This window comes from Adiantum capillus-veneris, chromosome 3, assembly GCF_014529385.1.
Source record: "Adiantum capillus-veneris isolate H3 chromosome 3, ASM1452938v2, whole genome shotgun sequence".
Classification (NCBI taxonomy): domain Eukaryota; kingdom Viridiplantae; phylum Streptophyta; class Polypodiopsida; order Polypodiales; family Pteridaceae; genus Adiantum; species Adiantum capillus-veneris.
The window spans coordinates 31,167,496-31,185,713 of record NC_140933.1 but is presented as its reverse complement, the minus strand read 5'-3'; positions in this window follow the sequence as shown (position 1 = coordinate 31,185,713).

Genomic DNA, 18,218 nt, shown 5'->3' with positions numbered 1-18,218 from the left:
TTTCAAAACTTCTTCAGCAAGCTACTTACTTACCTTACCCTTATCTTCTCTTTCTTTTTCCTTAGGCTAATTTTCTTGAAAATCAAAAGCTAATTTCCCATGCATTGGTTATGCCCATGTCTCTATGGTGTAAACCAAAAGTGTCTTGTGACTAAACTTTGGTGCTTCAATTTAGCTTGCATTCGGAAGGCGACAAATATACATCTGCAAGTTACACCTTCAACTTCTAGGTTATGCTAACTCATTCTTTGTAATTTGCTCATTATATAAGGTGCAATCTATTCTTGTCTCCCTCTCACAATAATCTTAACTCCATCTTTCTCTTTTCTTTCCATCTTCTTTCCAAGAGATTCTTAGGATTATTTATATTTATCCTTTATGGTGTCTCTTTGCTCATTACCTTACCTTATGAATCAGGCAGGAGCTAGTTTTCTCGGTGGCAGGAGTGTGCCCCAAGGAAACAAGTAGTGCCCCCTCTCTCATTAGATATAGCTCTAAAAACAGGGCGGTCAACTCTCACCCCTTTCCCTTTAGTCTTTGTAGTAAAAATTGATTGATTGGATCCTGGTAACTAATGTGACAGTGATTAAATTATGATGTACTGTGATGCCCCGACATAATTATGACTTTTTCGTATTGCCCTGACATATTTATGGTGCTCTTTTTCATAAAAATAATTTTTGTAAAGATTCCATTAAATCCTAATTTTTCATCGAATGGTCATTTTTATAGTTGAAGATGGCTAAAATTGCTATTTTTATATCTAGGTCGTCCTAAAAAAAAAGTTGCTTTTCAAAAACACCAAAAAGCAAAAAAAGCTAAAAATAGTATAAAAAGCAAAAAAGATAAAATTTTCTATAATTGAACCACGGGTTCCCCTTGTCCGCCTGAACAAGAAAGCGGACTTGCTTTTTACTAAAAAGCACCAAAAATCATGAAAAGCTAAAAAGAATGTGAAAAGTGCCCGAAAAGTAGATTTTTACAAAATTAAACCAAAGCTTTCTCGGGACCCGTAGATTAAGGATATGGACTTGCTTTTTGCAAAAAAGCACTGAAAAGCATGAAAAACAAAAAAAGAACATTTTTTAAAAAAAACTAAACCAAACGTCCGTTTTACCTCTACGAGAATATGAAAAAGACTTTGACTTTTATTTTAGAATTTCACAACACTGCCAAACAAGCATTCTGAACCAAAATTTCACAAAGCGAAATCTATTTTTCTTATTTTTAAAAGAGACCCGAAAATTGAGAATCTTATATAGTGAGGGTGTGGTAGACACATGGTACCCAATGGAGAGGGTGTCAAGGGTCTTAGAGTCTACCAAGGTCACATTTTTTGGGAAGGCTCACTATGTGCATGAACTAATAAAAAAATCTAGATAAAAATTTGTGACAACATTACACTTTTATAATTATAGACCATGAAATAATACCATGTAGCATGGTCTTGTTGTGTCATGTTTCCATCGTTTGGTGACTGAGTAGTGGTTGTTTCCTCTAGAAGAGGAATCTTCCTACTACTACAAGTTAGAATTTCGATGAGGAAATGATATACTTATGTGCACATGCATACGTACATAAATTCTTTATGTAAAATGAGATTGAACCTGCATGCTTGTCTTGTATGTGGGTCTTGAAATGCCATCATCTATGTATACATGCCTAAACATCTCTTGTAGCCTCTGTATTGTAGCCTACAAGTCCTCATTGGAGAGTTGATGGTACTCTATGATGTCCTCCGTTGCCTTCTCCTTTGGGATGTTACCAACTCGTAATAGGCCCTTCAAGGTTAGTAGTATACCTACTCGGTCTAATGTGGGACCCATTAAATAGATTTGTTTGAAGAAATAAATGTGAGTTTTTGGTCATGAATTTTTGGTTTGAATTAGGATTAAGACACTTTCCTGATAGTCAAAGCACTATTACCATCGTCGCCATATTGTAGACCAGAGATCCTATCGTACCTAGAAACTATTTCACCATCATGGTTGGCCCTTTGTTGGCCAAGTTATATGCATCTATACTTGAGCATAAGCTTAGCCAATGGGTAGAGAGAGAGTTTTAAAACTCAAGGAGATAGAGCTCATCCACATGCTTCTTGAGCTTTGGTTAGTAGAAGTATCTCTCAGCACCCTTAAGTGTCGTCTCTATGCCATCATGGAAAATACTCCTCTCGTGGAGACGGTTGCATCAAATAGTATTGCCAGATGTCTATGGTTTGTTTGCAACAATACCATTCCATCTGCTTCAAAAAAGAGATCTTCTCAAAAGAAGCAACTCACAAAAGGTTATCCCAAAAACATTGGCTATAAATAGGCAAAGTGTCATCTTCTCACATCTTCAAATGTTTCCATGTTGTTATCGTATCCTCCTCATATTGTTTTGTCAACCATACCATAAAAAAAAAATCTTGAATTTACCCCACTTGATTGGTGCCTTGCTATAGTGAAGTAGAGTCAATCACCATGTATTAGCATTCCCTTTTAGACAAGATGCCACCTTTCTTACTTTAGAGGGTTCCTAGAAGTTCCATCCAAAGAAAGTGGTGTCAAAATTTTGTATGAAAGAAAGGGCTTGATGGGAATCCTTGTAGCCTCAAAAAGTGTCAATGGTTATTGCTTGACCCACATCCTTAAACTCAAATGGTACAAGTAATCCTTACAATCATGTTGCCTACTTCCAACAAGTGGTCTATTCTGAAAGAGTGAACAACAAACATAATGGTAAGAGAGTTTGATCTCACTTCAAAGGAAAGAGCATTGAATCGGTTCCAAATGCTTGATCCAAGCATTCTACATGAATTTGAGATCCTGATCCAACACTTTACAGAAGCCCACCCTAAGAGGAGCATTAAGCATAACACCCTCACAAAAGTCCTGCAATTCAACCAAAGAGAGGGCGAGTCCACAAGATATAGTATTGTGCAATTGAAGTAATACATAACCATGCGTCTAGATAATGCAATGCCAATCCAAGAGAGAGTTGTGTCATGTTTCCTCAAGGATTTAGAAATTGAGAGCTTTATACCCATTTACTTGGACAAGAGATATGGAAACTTGACAATTGTTTTTGAAAGGAAATCCTTCTTGATGACAAGTGGCCAAACGATTCTAATGCCTCTCTAGACAGAACATCGAAAGCAACTAGTGGTCCCAAGAATGGAGTGGATATTAAGAGAATAACAACCCTTTGGATATCCAAGCTAGGCCTAGACAATATTAAATTGTCTGGACCATTCCCAAAGGCTCAAGAGTTATTTCCAAGGAAATAGTCTGCATTTTTTTGAAGAAGTTGTTATTCACTTGTCAAAGACTAATCCACCCTTTCCACAAGTGAGTCTAGGTGCTTATTCATGCCTGATTTTTGAGTGCTATGATTATCCAATGGAAGAGTGCAAAGCCTTTTGGTGTGATTTTTGCCAACTTTAGACAAATCATGGGCTCTCCCATTTCCATCATAGGTTGCAATATATGCAAGAGCATGGCAACTCAATGACTCAAATACCAAACACAAAATCTTAGAGTGCAATGTTGATGAACACTATGCCAACCCACTATATTTCCCAAGACAATATCAACTCAAGCAAGAAAAGGAAATATTTTGTCTCTAGTGCCAACCCAAGTGTATCATAGATAGGATAATCCTAGTACTAGCACTAGCATAAGTGGTGACATAGCTAGAGATCTACTTAAATACCCACAAGCTACACTTGTCATGTGCTCAAAATTCTTTGGCCCACACTGACTAAAATGTAATGGAAATGGTCTATTAACTTTGAGATTAGCAGAAATTAGAGAAATTACTTTTGTGGAATTACTTTGTGAGCATAGAGGGTGAACTTAATTGATGGTAGCAACATGAACATAGCATTTAGTTAACTTGGCATGAACAATACGTTTGCAAGAGAGAGAGTTTAGAGAACATGACAACATTTGAGGACCGGATTTATGTGGATCCGGTCCCCCTTCCAATAGGAATTTGTATTATAGTTTCTCCCATCAACAGAGACTTGGTACAATACAATCTTCGTGTTCCTTGTCACCTAGGTGATGCAATGAAGATGGAAAGCTTCATGCATCTTGAGCATAACATAAACTTTGTAGAAAGCATTAACTATCCCAAGCCTCAGTCCCAAGACCTCAAACACCTTTGAAGGTGGAGAGAGCTAGCAGGGAATGAGGGTAGGGAAGAGGAAGAAGAAACCTTTCATAGGAGAAAGAACTAGTTCCTCACTTATCATCACTCTTCTTGCTAGCATACATAATAGCATAGTAATGAAGATGGAGAAGATGGAAAGCTTAAGCATTGAAGCATGGCTCTTGGTTGGATTTGCATTCCATAGCCAAGAGTGTTAGTGTAGGCTCTCAACCTTTCTACTTGCTTGGAGAAGTAGAGGGAGCTCTTGCACTTTGGACTACACATAATGAGAGTGTGTGTGGGAGGGTATACCCCTCAAGAAACCCCCTATCTTGCTTTGGTTGACCCCCCCTTGTAGCTCATGATTGAAGCTCATTGGACCCTCCAAGCCTAGTCAATCACAAGCAAGAGGCATATCAAGCAAGCTTGCTAGTCTTGGGACAAGTGTCCCCCTTTCCCTTTGAGAGAGAGGACTTGATAAATGCAACAAGGATTAATTAAATTAAATAATTTATCATCGGACCCCTTGGGAGGCCAACCGATAGAGGCTTTAGGCACACCATGAGGGTAACATGACGAGGAGCTTGACAAGTGTCCCTTTTGCTTTCTTTGTACCAAGCGTGCCTTGTGTGAGGGTGTGTGTGTTCTCTCTCTACCCCCCTCTTGTAGGGCTCACCCCCTCCTTGTAGGGATAATTGTTGAATTTTTCACACCTTACCCCCAAGCACCTTAGTCAACAAGCATGACAAAGCACCTCAATCCTAGGTAGTGTTCCCACAAGCACCTCATGCTCCCTAGTCCGCAAGCACGAGAAGCACCTCAAGCATCGTAGTCATTAAGTATGATAAGCACCTCAAGCACCTTAGTCAACAAGCATGACAAGCACCTTAAGCTTGAGCCCTAACTTACTTAAGGTCAAATGACTTTTTTAACACTAGCCTTTGGAGGTCTTTAATGAAGCTAAACCTAAGGTCTTTAAGCTCCATTAGCTAGCCTTTCTCTTTGATAGACCATCTCTCATTTGGACCCCTTTACCATTGGCCCCGTGTTGAGATATATCTGAAAGCACATGTCTATATTCTAACCCTTGTTCCCATTTTTTCTCCCACTTTAAGTGATCAGTTTAATACGAGAAAAATCATTTGGGTTGGTTAGATATTAGATTTTATGACAAAAATATTTCCTTTTAAACTCTATGGAAGCTAGAGAGGAAGAAAGCTAGTTAGCCAAGCATTCCAAGTCATGGCATCGGTTGTGGCATACATCATTTAGCTAGGAATTTCATATGAAGCACCTAAAGAGTCACCAAAGGATGTGTTCAGACATAGAGTTAAGAAGCCATTATAGTACTATCTTGAAGTCATTTATCTCCAAATTCATCTAAAACTGAGTGATGAACAAGAGTGCAAGCAAAAAAATCTCTGAACCAACCCATAATTCCCTTAAGTGAGGAGCCAATGCTATGAGAGCTATACTTGAGCAAGAGGAAACCTTAAAACAGTCTATACAAGGTGGGTTCAAAAATGAAATCCATATACAAAACCATGGAAAAACCCAAAACTTTAATGAGGCGGTACAATCAAGGGCTACCTCAAGTCAGAAGATAGTTCCAAGGTGCCTATAGCAAGAAGGGGTGCATAATTGGAAAGTCCATAGCTAAGTATCATTGGCCAACTCTCTACAATGAGCTGGCAATAAATTTTCCTCCTATTGCTACATCACCTGCTACACATCAAGAAGATCTCAAACCATGCAATAGTTGGATGCCCAAATGGACTAGCCCAATGATGTGGAAACAACTAAGAAATAAGTGTGACAAGGAGGGTCCAGTTCCTCCACCCTTGGATTATTTTGATTTTGCAACAAATACCATGAATTTGGTGAGATGAGCTCAAGCATTAAAGACCTCCTAGAGGACAACAATTATAGCGTGAGTGATGCAAACACTCTAGCTACACTTCCTTAATATCTAGGAGAGTATGAAGCTAAATCAAAGATCGTACATGTGCCAATTGCAAAAGAGATGACTGCTGATGAAAAGGACACTAGTAACTAGCATGCTATGATGTCTCCACCAATGACACGCGCTCCTCCTCTAGTGGATTTATTGACTATACATCCCAAATTATGGGAGGATCTTGGTAACCTAAACACAATCACTAATATATGTACTAAACATGGGTTTGAACAAGAGTTCTTAAAACGAGGTACAAAAAAGGAGGTCCAAATTGCAAAATCCATTGCCAATCAACAATGTCTTATAGACAAAATAGTGATGAAAAAAGGGAAATGCAACCCTATTATTATAATATAACAAGCAAATGGTGATGGAAATATTGGTTACTTAGGCAAGAGTTAGCATAGCCACAAAATTATGTGAAGAAAGTGGGGAAGACTAGCTCTAAGAAGAATAGATGGTCCTTCACCTAAATGGTGGAATTCTTTCAAAACCCATGGGAGTCCTTGAGACATTGAAGTCATCAACTACCAAGTGATCTTAGGAGGGTTTTCATGAGATGATTTATGGTTTTTCAAGATGGGGGCTATGGATATCTTTATTTGTGTCATGAGGAAGTGACAACAAGGATTAATCTAGTCACTCATAATATTGAGATATAGCAAGAATATCGATAGAACATTTTGAATCGGCTACACCCCTAACACAAAGTGAGGATAATGAGTTATATGAGGGATATGATAATGTGTTTCTCTTTGAGGCCAAAGAAAGAAACATTTTTTACCTAAATGTAGCTCAAATAGAATCTAATGTCCCCTTAAATGAATATTGTGTCTTCGAGCAGTTCCCTAATGATGATTCAATCAGTCAAGTGTGGATGCACATCTTGGAAACAATTGATACATGTGTCCTTCATCCTTTGCATTGACCCATTTTTTAAAAATGAGAATGGCTATGGCATTGTACCAATAAGGAAATTCTAGTCATGAAGGATCATCTCTCTCAAAAGAATGACAAGATTAACAATTCTATGTTGTCTAGCATTTTGCCTAAGAAGAATGTAATGTAGTCCCATGAGGAGCCTACAAAGCTAGTTAATGCAATCATGAAAATCTTTCTCCAAGCTACCAGTAATCCTAAAGGAAAAGGTAAAAGTCCTCTTATCCTTACCCATCGTCAAAAGTCTAGCAAGGCAACCACAAGTATTAGACAGAAGTCCCAAAAAGATACCTCAACCAACCCAAGTGCAACAAAAGTTGAAGGTCATTCCAAACAAGAGACAAGAGCTAACAACTCTCAAAAATGGATGAAAAAACGTTGCTTACTAGCTCAAAAATATTATAACCATGATCCAAAATTCAAGGAGTCCAAGACTAAAGCTCCCTATTCAATCCAAGGGACAAGGAAAATCAAAAGTGGAGCTCCCTCAGGCCTCTTATCTCCACATACCTTATGCATATACATTGATTTCTCCAAAAAGGATACCCCCATTGAGGAAAGAAGCAAGAACACAACCTTTCAACGCAAGACCAATGATATTCCAACCCCAGTATCCCTCACTTAGAGAGAAAAAATGACATTCACAATAGGTACTAGTGCAAAAATAACTAGTCCAAGCACAAAAGCTAAGTGATAATGATGAATACAAAAGGATGAACAAAAAAATGACAAATTTCAAAGAGGTAAGTGGGTGGCTCACCACTCAAAAGACATTGACTGCATAGAAATTCTATGAAGGTCAAAAGACTTTGTGATTACCACTTTCACAAATAACAAGCTATAAAAAAGAAACAAGGGCGTCAACTTTAGCAAAGTTCAAGAAAATCTAGGTGTAATCTACATAAGACCTAATCACCTTGTAGGACTACCATAGTTGCTCCTAAATCTCACTATCATCCCTCCTAGAAACCAATTAAAAAATTGGTACCCAAGTATCTCCTCATTGCACCATACAAATGAGAAGGTAGAAGACATATCTAAGTCCATTGATAACAAAGTTGAAGACAATAATGTCAACATGCACCATGGTGCTAATGAACCTTCTACCATGAAAACAATCAAGAAAATTGCTCAAATTTTTCAACCTTCACTTCATAGAATTTTTCATGTGCACTATAGAAAAGATTTTAGGGTGAAAAAGCATATACCTCTAGCATAAGAGTCAAAAATCAGATATTCTAGAGACAAAATGTACTTGGATGCTAGACCCAAAGCTGCAAGTCCTATCTACTTACTATAAATAGACTACTTTCACATATTTTTCTTTATATTTACTTGTTTAGTGCACTTTTAGCTCAATTTAGAAAGTTAAGCAAATGTAAGTTGTGTCACTCATGTTGCATGAGATGAGCATAAGAGTGAAGTTCAAGTTTGAGATAAGAGTTTGGAAGAGATGGAGGAGTACACTCTCACACTTGTGCATTGTGAGGAAAGAGTGGAGAAACCTTTTACACAAAATCCCTCTTTCACCTTGTGCTAACCTTTATGAGACTTCAAAAATTGCTACATAAAGTTTTTAGAGAACACATCAAAACTCTTTTCTTGCACCACATAGTGTTCTTATTGCATGATTTATGAGTATTCATAGTAGGATGTCTTACCATTACACACATGCCTTAGGAATTCTTTCATTGTTTAACCCATGCACATACACTTACAACTCTTAGAAAATTACCTTCAGCGTGGCTAAATAAAATATGGGGCTATTTTTTGCCACTGGGTAATTTACCTCCATCTCAAATTTTTCAATAAAGAAGAGTCTCATCATCCGCCAACTAATGAACGAGTCATGAAATGAGGGTGTTGTATGCACCAATACTTCCAAGCATAACCCAATCTAGATAATGGGTATCCTCTAAAAGAATACATCTTAGATATGATCCAATTCAAATATGGGGTGTATCCCTCATTAGCCTCTTCAACAATCATTGCTTCATGGAGCCAAACAAAACGAATAACCTCAAAGAGCAAATATGGACTCCAACACAAAGTCATGGGCATTGGAACACATTGAAAAACTCCATTACTATAAGGAAACCAATAGTAAATTGTAGTAAAAATGACCTCTTTCCATTATAATTTCTTCAATTTGAATGGCTGGTCATAGATTGTTTGCTATTGAGCTCTTCCCCATACTAACTTCATCATCCATATACACTATGGATTTGGAGCTACGAATGGATGTTTAAGTACTCGACACTTTGGCAATGCCTTTTCCTATTGCCTGCCAATTAATCAACTCAACATTTTAAAGTAGATCTTATCATGTCATATGTGACTTAATTTTCTCCATTTTCTCTCTCTTCACTAACCCTCTCAAGAAACCAACTTATGCCTTGGAAATTCTTTTTCACAAACCCTTGGTCTCTCAAAAGGTTTTTGTTCATGTCAATTTCCAATTATCTTGACTAAGTTTTCATGCTCTTCAACTTTGCAGAAGAAATTTTTCTCAAAATCTTCATCAGTTTTGAGATACGTTGCTCAAATTGCTTATAAGTTATGTGGACATGCTAGAAATTTTATAGATAAAATTTCTCCTGGTTAGAATCAACATTTCAGATTGATTCCTACCATCCATGACCATTTTGGTGTGCTCTACAATTTTGCAAAAGGAAATGCGAATTCCACACGATTTGAGAGTTATCTACTTCAGACGGCAGGGTGGCCTACTTTTGCTGGTTCCTCTGCGTACAAGTTTAAATCATGATTGCAGACTCTTTTTGAAATCTCTGTCACATGAATATTTGATGTAAGATCTTGGCAGTATGTCAAATCAAGAAAACCGCCACAATGGTTACCAAAAAGGGTTTTCGTGGTTGATGTAAGATCTTATGCGGTTTATGTATTGATGGAAATATGCAAAGCCTATTTTTGAGGTTCGTGGTAAGGTTTTATTGAGCTGGGGGATTCTCAAATGTGGAGATCCTTTCGGTGATACATATTTTGGAGCATGTCCTTGACATCCCTATAGTTTTGGCATCGACATAGGATGCATGTTTATGCGGCTAGTGCAGTATTGGTGTTTCTGCTGACCCGCCATTGTTGGCATTGCTGTTATCTTTATGTGTATTTGTTTGACATTGTTCAGTTGGTCAGAGACATTCTTCTAGAGTCGGAGACATTGACAATGACAGTTTCTGAGATTCTATCTTGCTAGTTTAGCCACTTTGATCAGCATTTTAGTCATTGTCTTGTCATTGTACACATTTGTTTTGGGTTCAAAAGTCAGCTTTGTTGGGAAGACTCTGTCAAAAATTTTCAAGTTTTCTATTGTCTTGTTTAGTTTAGTGGATCTACCGCTTTTGTTTCTTGTTGAATGATGGCTTCATCACATCAAAAAACTCTTTGCTCAACATTGAGAAGTTAGATGGCCATTTTGAAAGGAACAAATTTACAATGCCTTAGTATAGAAAAAGAAATTCTGGCCAATAAAGATGAAGGGTCCTGAGGATATGGATGAGTATGATTGGTAGGAGTTGGATGAGCTTGCCAGGTTCAACATCATGCTGACTTTGTCAAATAATGTGTACTTCAATGTAAACATGGAGAAGACTAGCTATGAGCTGTTACAAAAGTTATGTGACCTATATGAGAAGCAATGTGCAACATCATAGATTTATTGGATGAAAAAGTTAGTTGATTTGAAGATGGACAAGGGCACATCCATGTGCAACCATCTCAATGAGTTCGACCCAATTTGAGTCAGCTTTCTATGCAAGGAGTCAATTTTGATGATTTCGTCAAAGAAATTTTTTTTTGGCTTACATTGCCAAAACGTTGGAATACTCTGCACAATCATAAGTAACTCAACACCTCTTGATGGTTTAGCATGTGCTAATTTTGAGGAAAGTTTTCTTAATTGATGCTTCTCGTGGTGGTAGCAATGCTCTTGTTGTTTGTGGTCGATCACAAGAAAAGGCCAAGAAAAATCAGAGAGGAGAATCTCGTAGAAAATCATGTGGCCCAAAAGAAATTGAGTGATACCATTGTCACAAAAAGGGTCACATAAAGAAAGATTGTCAAAAGTGGAAACATGAGAAAGGTAAAGACAATAAGCGGGAAGAAGGCAAGACTAAAGAAAGCAACGTGAAGATTGAAGAGATCAACAATGTTTTTCTTGAAGATCTTGATGGAGATATTTATCTCACATTCGCCATGGATTCAAAAAAATTTATTTCCACTGATGAGCGGTACAAGATTGGGTTCTTGACTTAGGTGCATCTTTTCATGTGACTCCTCACAGGGAGTGGTTCAGTATATATGATGCAGCCCGTAAACGTCGTGTTTGTCTTGGCAATGATTTTGCTTGCAACATAGTCGGTGTTGGTGATGTGTAGCTGAAATTTATGAATGGTCCTTCATTCATGCTCAAGAATGTGAGACATGTGGCGAAGCTTACCAAAATCTTGATTAGTATAGGACAATTGGATGATGTAGGATATTACTACGCATTTGGTGATAGTTTGTGGAAGATCACCAAAGGTTCTTTAGTGCTAGCACATGGTTCAAAGTTTGGGACTTTGTACATGCTCCATGTATCACTGTTAAAACCCATGTAATTTGGGTAACCGAGCAGCCAAGTGTTTCTTTGTGCCATCACCGGCTAGGACATATATCTCAAAAGGGAATGAAAACCTTGTCTTATTTTGGTTATGTTCCTGGCTTCAATTTCTTAGACTTTTCAATTTGTGAACATTGTCTTTATGGTAAACAAACACAATCACCACAGAAAAGGGGCAACACTCAAAAAAATGAGTAGTTAGAGTTACCACATAGTGATGTGTGTGGGCCTATGCCTAATGTAGAGGTTCATTGTACTTTGTTACATTCATAGATGACTTCTCAAGGAAAGTGTGGGTATATCCTATCGAGAAGAAGGACGAATTCCATTAAAAAATTTAGAATTTTGTGGCATTATTGGAGAATCAATCTGGCAAGAAAGACAAGTACTTTAAGTCAGACAATGGTGGTGAGTATGTCACTAAAGCCTTTTAGAATTTTTGTGATTACAAAGGCATAAAAAGAGATTTTATCGCTCCATATAACCCTCCATAAAATGGTGTTTCTGACAGGTTGAACCGTACCATACAAGAGAAGTTGTGTAGCATGTTGTCTAATGAGATCTCAGGCATAAGCCTTAGCAAGTACTGCCCATCTTATTCATAGATCTCCCAACAAGGCTTTAGATGAGAAGGTACGTAAAGAGCTTTGGTCTGGGAAGCCACCTTCTTACAATCATCTTAGAGTCTTTGGATGCAAAACATATTGCCATGTTCCAAAGGAATTCAAAAGCAAGTTGGCTCCTAAGTCAAAGACCCTAAAAAATTGCAATTTTGGTGATGGGAAACTAAAGCTAAAAAGAGTGTTCACAACAATGATGTATACTTCAATGAAGACAAGATGCATAAGAAGCATGTGCATATAGTGGAGGTCAAGAGAGTTGTCTTCCAAGAAGATGGAGTTGTTCATAATAGGACTGAATTGAATAATGTTAGGCAACAAGGCAATAATCATCTTATAGTAGAAGATATTGCTGAGGGACAACAGGCTCAACCAATTATTAGAAGGTCTATTGTTGAGATGTCAAGCTCAACAAATGTGACTCCTGGATGACCCGACAATCATTATCATTGGCACGCCTTGGTGGATACTCATATCTTCTCTAGTGATACTAGAATTGTACTACACCGAGCTGGTATACCTACCAAAGTGATGGCACACTTATCTACTCACCTCACTCATTAGCAATTTACACTAGACCATTGTACTAGTTCTCCTTTTATGTTGCAATTTCCCTTATGTTTTGTAAACCTCTTATCTCCAGTTAGTAAAGAAGAAGAAGTACAATATTTTTCCTCCATCTTTGTGTGTGTGTGTGTGTGTGCTTTCAAGAGCTCAAGCTCTCTCCCTATCTATCTCTTGACATAATATTAGAGCTTGGTTGTGTCTAAGGAGCTTTGAGCAGCAAGCAGGAGCAGCCTAAGAAGCAGCTTCGGTATTCCAAGGAACCATCATCAACGATCTCCGATTCAGGTGATTCGTGCTGGAGATTGTGCGTCTTAAGGTTCTATACAGACCTTTGGATTGACTAAAATTGTGGAGCCATATTTTAGTTTTGGGCACGTTTCAACCCTGTTTTAGAGTTAGAGTGTGTTTGCATGCAGAAACGTGAATTTTGTAGATCTGCATATTGGTGGTGCAAAAAGATTTGGTTTGGCTATAGTGTGTAGGGATATTTTTTAGCACACTGAAAGAAATGTACTTATGAGAGTTGTGGTTACACGTGGTAACTGACTATTTTTAGCAGGCTTCTCAAAGACTGTATGACGGGCTGGAACATGTCGCCCAACAATGATGGGCTTAACCAGACTGTCAATGAGAACCTGGACAGGAACAACTTTCTTCCATGCTTGGAAGTTCAAAATGTCCAATCTTCTTTTTGGAAAAGGCTATTGGGACTACATTGATGGAGAGCATGAGACAACACCATCATTGCCAGAGGAAGGTGTGAGTGTTGTACAAATTAAGAAATTTAAAGATTGCAACTAGGGAGCTTGTAAGGTCATGTGCTAGATTTCTGTTAGTGTACATGACACTATGATTGGGCATATATAAGATGCTCATACCCCTAAGCAGGCTTGGGACATTTTACTGTCATTGGATGTGACCAACACAAAGGCAAGGAAGCTGCAGTTGAAGACTGAGCTGAATACTGTGCAAAAGAAAAACCATACATCAATGACTATTCACTGAAGATAAAGAACATATGTGAGTCACTTGCATCGGTTGCTGTTACAGCTAATGATGATGACAAAGTAGAATTCTGTTTGGGAGGTTTGGGTCCAGAATACAAACAGTTCAAAACTAGCATCCATCTTCGAGAGAACATTGCCTCATTCACAGATTTGGTCTCCTTACTGCTTGTGGAAGATATGTAACTTGAATAAGAGTCCTCTATGCAGGGTGAAAGAAATTTTGAGCAAGTTATTTTCAACAACAGAGGAAGAGGACGTGGTACATGTCTTGGGCGAGACCAAGGAAAAGGCAACCACCAAGCACAATAGAAAAATAACAATCAAGGTTAGAAAGCAAGTGGTCGAGAAAAAATTTGATGAAGGAGGTCATAAGGATGTGCAACGCAATATTGCAAGTCAGCACAAAAATTTAGTATGTTGGTGGGGTTGTGGAAAACATGATCACTTTGAACGTGACTGCCCAGACAAGAAGTAACAAAACAACTATACAACCACTAGCTAGAATGGAGATGAGTCCAAGAGGCCATTTGTGGTATAGCATGTCATAAAATCTAATATCTAGCCAACCCAAATGATTTTATCATATTAAAATAACCATTAAATGTAGGAGAATAGAAGGGAACAAGGGTTAGAATATAGACATGTGCTTACGGGTCTATCTCAACATGGGGCCAATGGTAAAGGGGTCCAAATGAGAGATGATCTGTCAAAGAGAAAGGCTAGCTAATGGAGTCTAAAGACCTTAGGGTTAGTTGCATTAAAGACCTCCAATGATTAGTGCTAAAAGTCCTTTGAACTTAGGTAAGCTAGCGCTGTGCTTGAGGTGGAGCCCGGCCCAAGCTTGAGGTGCTTGTCGTGCTTGCTGACTAAGGTGCTTGATGTGCTTAATGACTAAGGTGCTTAGGTGATCCATGACTAAGGTGCTTGAGGGTAAGGTGTTCCAAAAAGTCAAAGTATCCCTACACAAGGGGGAGGGGGGGGGGGGGGGAGCCCTCATTCTAGGGGCTAGAGAGAGAACACACACACCCTCACACAAGGCGAACTTGTTATCAAGAAGGCAAATAGGACACTTGTCAAGCTCCTCTGCATGTTGCCGTCATGGTGTGCCTAAAGCCTGTTGGTTAGCCTCCCAAGGGGGTCCAATGGTAATTTACTTGATTTAGATACTTTTTTTTGCATTTATCAAGTCCTCTCTCTCAAAGGGGAAAGGGGGAAACTTGTCCCAAGGCTACCCTTGTTGCTTGATATGCATTTTTCATGTGATTGGCGAGGCTTGCAGGGGTCCAATGACCTTCAATGTTGAGCTAGAAGAGGGGGTTGACTTAGGGGGTATGCTCTCCCACACACACTTACACGCACTCTCATTGTGTGAAGTGCAAAGTGCAAGAGCTCCATCTCCTTCTCCAAGCTAGTAGAGAAATTGAGAGCCTACACCAACACTCTTGGCTATGGAATACAAATCCAACCAAGAGCCAGATTCAATGCTTAAGCTTACCATCTTCTCCATCTTCATTACTATGCTATTATGTATGCTAGCAAGAAGAGTGATGATAAGTGAGGAACTATTTATTTCTCCTATGAATATTTCTTCTTCCTCTTCCCTACCCTCATTCCCCTCTAGCTCTCTACACCTTCAAAGGCGTTTGAGGCCTTGGGACTGAGGCTTGGGATAGTTAATGATTTTTACAAGTCTATGTTGTGCTTGTGATGCATGAAGCTTTCCATCTTCATTGCATCACCTAGGTCACAAGTAACACAAAGACTCTATTGTACCAAGTCTCTCTTGATGGGAGAATCTATAATACAAATGGCTATTGGAGGGGGGACTGGATCCACATAAATCTGGTCCTCAAATGTTGTATGTCTCTAATTATCTCTCTTTTCCAAGTTATTGCTCATGCCATGCTAGCTAGGAAATGTGTTTAATGTTGCTCTCTCCATTCAAGCACTCTCTCTACCTACAAGAAGGAACTTTCTTAATAAAATGCTCACTATGTTATTCTATTTCCGCTACAATCTAAGTTAATATGCCAATTTCATTACACAAGACATGTTGAATACTATGTCTACAAATGTGGAAACATCCAGTCAGAATGTCTCGTATGTGGATTCTAACGCATCGAATCACATGACCAGTCATGGTGAATGGATCAAGAAAATAAAGACTCTACAAAGTCTTGATTATGTAAAAATTGCAAATGATACTATACATCCCATTATGCATACTAGAAATGTGTCATTGTCTATGACAAATGGTAATTTACCTGGATGATGTACTGTTTGTACCCAACATTACAAAGAACCTTGTTTCTGTTAGGAAAATGGCTGAGCAGGGTTTGCAGGTCAAATTTAGCTCCAGTGACCTCCTTGTCAAAGAGCATAAGAAGAATGGAAGGTTGGTTGTGCAAGGAATGAAAGTGGGTGAACTGTTTCCTTTGGATGTAAATGTGCCTGAGGTGAATGCTGCCATGTTTGCACGAGGGGCAAGTGTTGTTCCAAACATTGAGATTTAGCACAAATGTATAGTTCATGTAAATTTGCACAGGCTGAAAATTATGCAAAGTAAAGAGATGGTTATAGGTTTTCCAACATTTAAAGTTGTTGAAATGTAGAAAGTTTTTGAAGCTTGTCAATTTGGAAAGCAATCAAAAGCATCCTTTCCTCATGATAAGCATGTAAGAAGGAATGTATTGAAATTGGTGCATACAAATATATGGGGTCTCGAGTATGGGTTTAGGCAAAGACTGCATTGATGGGTGGATATAAATATTATGTGAGTTTCATTGATGACCATACGAGGAAGGTATGGATCTATTTCATGAAGTAGAAAAGTGAGGTGCTCATCCACTTTTAGAATTTCAAAGTTATCGTTGAAAAACAAACTAGAATACATGTAAAGTGCTTGAGGTTATATGAAGGGGGAGAATACTTCTCCAATGAATACAATGGTTTTGTGAAAAATCATGGAATTTGGAGGCAACTTTCATGCAGGTATATTGCGACAAAATGGTGTTGTTGAGCAAAAGAACATTCACATTGCAGAAGTTGCTACTACATTGATGAATGAGAAAAACATGCCTCATTTTTATTGGGCTGAGGCTATTGCTACATGTGTGTACATTATGAACAAGACCCCTACTGCTACCGTTCATGATATGACACTGGAGAGAAGTTCAGTGGTGGTGAAAAACTGAATGTATCAAATTTTAAAGTGTTCGGATGTATTGCTTATGTACATGTTCCGAATGAGCTAGGAAGTAAGCTTGATCCAAAAGCAAAAAAAATGTGTGTTCATTAGCTATTCCCTTGAGCAGAAAGGGTACACGTGTTACAATCCTGTCATGGGTAAAGTGAGGGTGAGCAAGGATGTTTTTTTTATTTATGAAATGGCAATTTGGTATTGCTGATGTAAAAGATCATTTGGGGGTTGATGTAAGAGAAAATGTGGCCACAAAAAATACAGATGCGTAATCACAAGTCTTGAGTGGGCTGCAAGGATCATCTAGTGTAGGTCATGGTGAGAATTTATGGAGTGGCAGGTAACATGAAAGAGTGATTCCTGCTAACTCTTCAAATGTATCAAGGAAAGGGAATGAAAAAGTTGACGATGCCCCTAAGTTTCCAAATTTGAGTGTTGGTTATGATGATGTCGATAGTAGTGGTTCTGAGTAGAGTTTAGATGAGGAGTTTGGCATAACCTCTTTGAACACTCTGCATGCAAGAAGGATGCAAGCATGGAACAAGGCACTTGGAAGTGATCCGGGACCACACATGTCAAAAAGAGTGCAAAGATTGCTTGTGACAGTTATGCGGCTTGTCATTGTGAATACATGGCAAAGATTATAGAGGAGGTAGAACCCACATGTTTTGAGGATGTTGTCAAAGACAAAAAATGGTGGAAAGCTATGGATGAAGAGATGGTTGCACTTGATGAAAATGGAACATGGTAATTGTTGTTGTTACCAAAAGGTAAAAAGAAAATTGGATGTAAGTGGGTTTACAAAATAAAGCATAATGTTGATGGCAGTGTGAGAAGGTACAAAGCAAGACTTGTAGCCAAAGGTTATGCACAAACTTATGGATTGATTATGAGGAGACATTTATCCCCATAGCCAAGATGGATACCGTTTGTGTGTTTATTATAGTGGTTTCCGCATTAAAATGGGTGTTGAAGCAAATGGATGTAAAGGATGCATTTCAATTTTGATATTTGGAGGAAGTTGTGTAAATGGAGCAGCCACAAAGTTATGCAAATATGAGGCTATGTGACCTTGTATGTAGGTTAAAGAAAGCATTGTATGGGCTGAAGTAAGCACCTAGAGCTTGGTATGAGGGGCGAACCGTTCTCCGAGCAAGAAAAACTGAGCGAC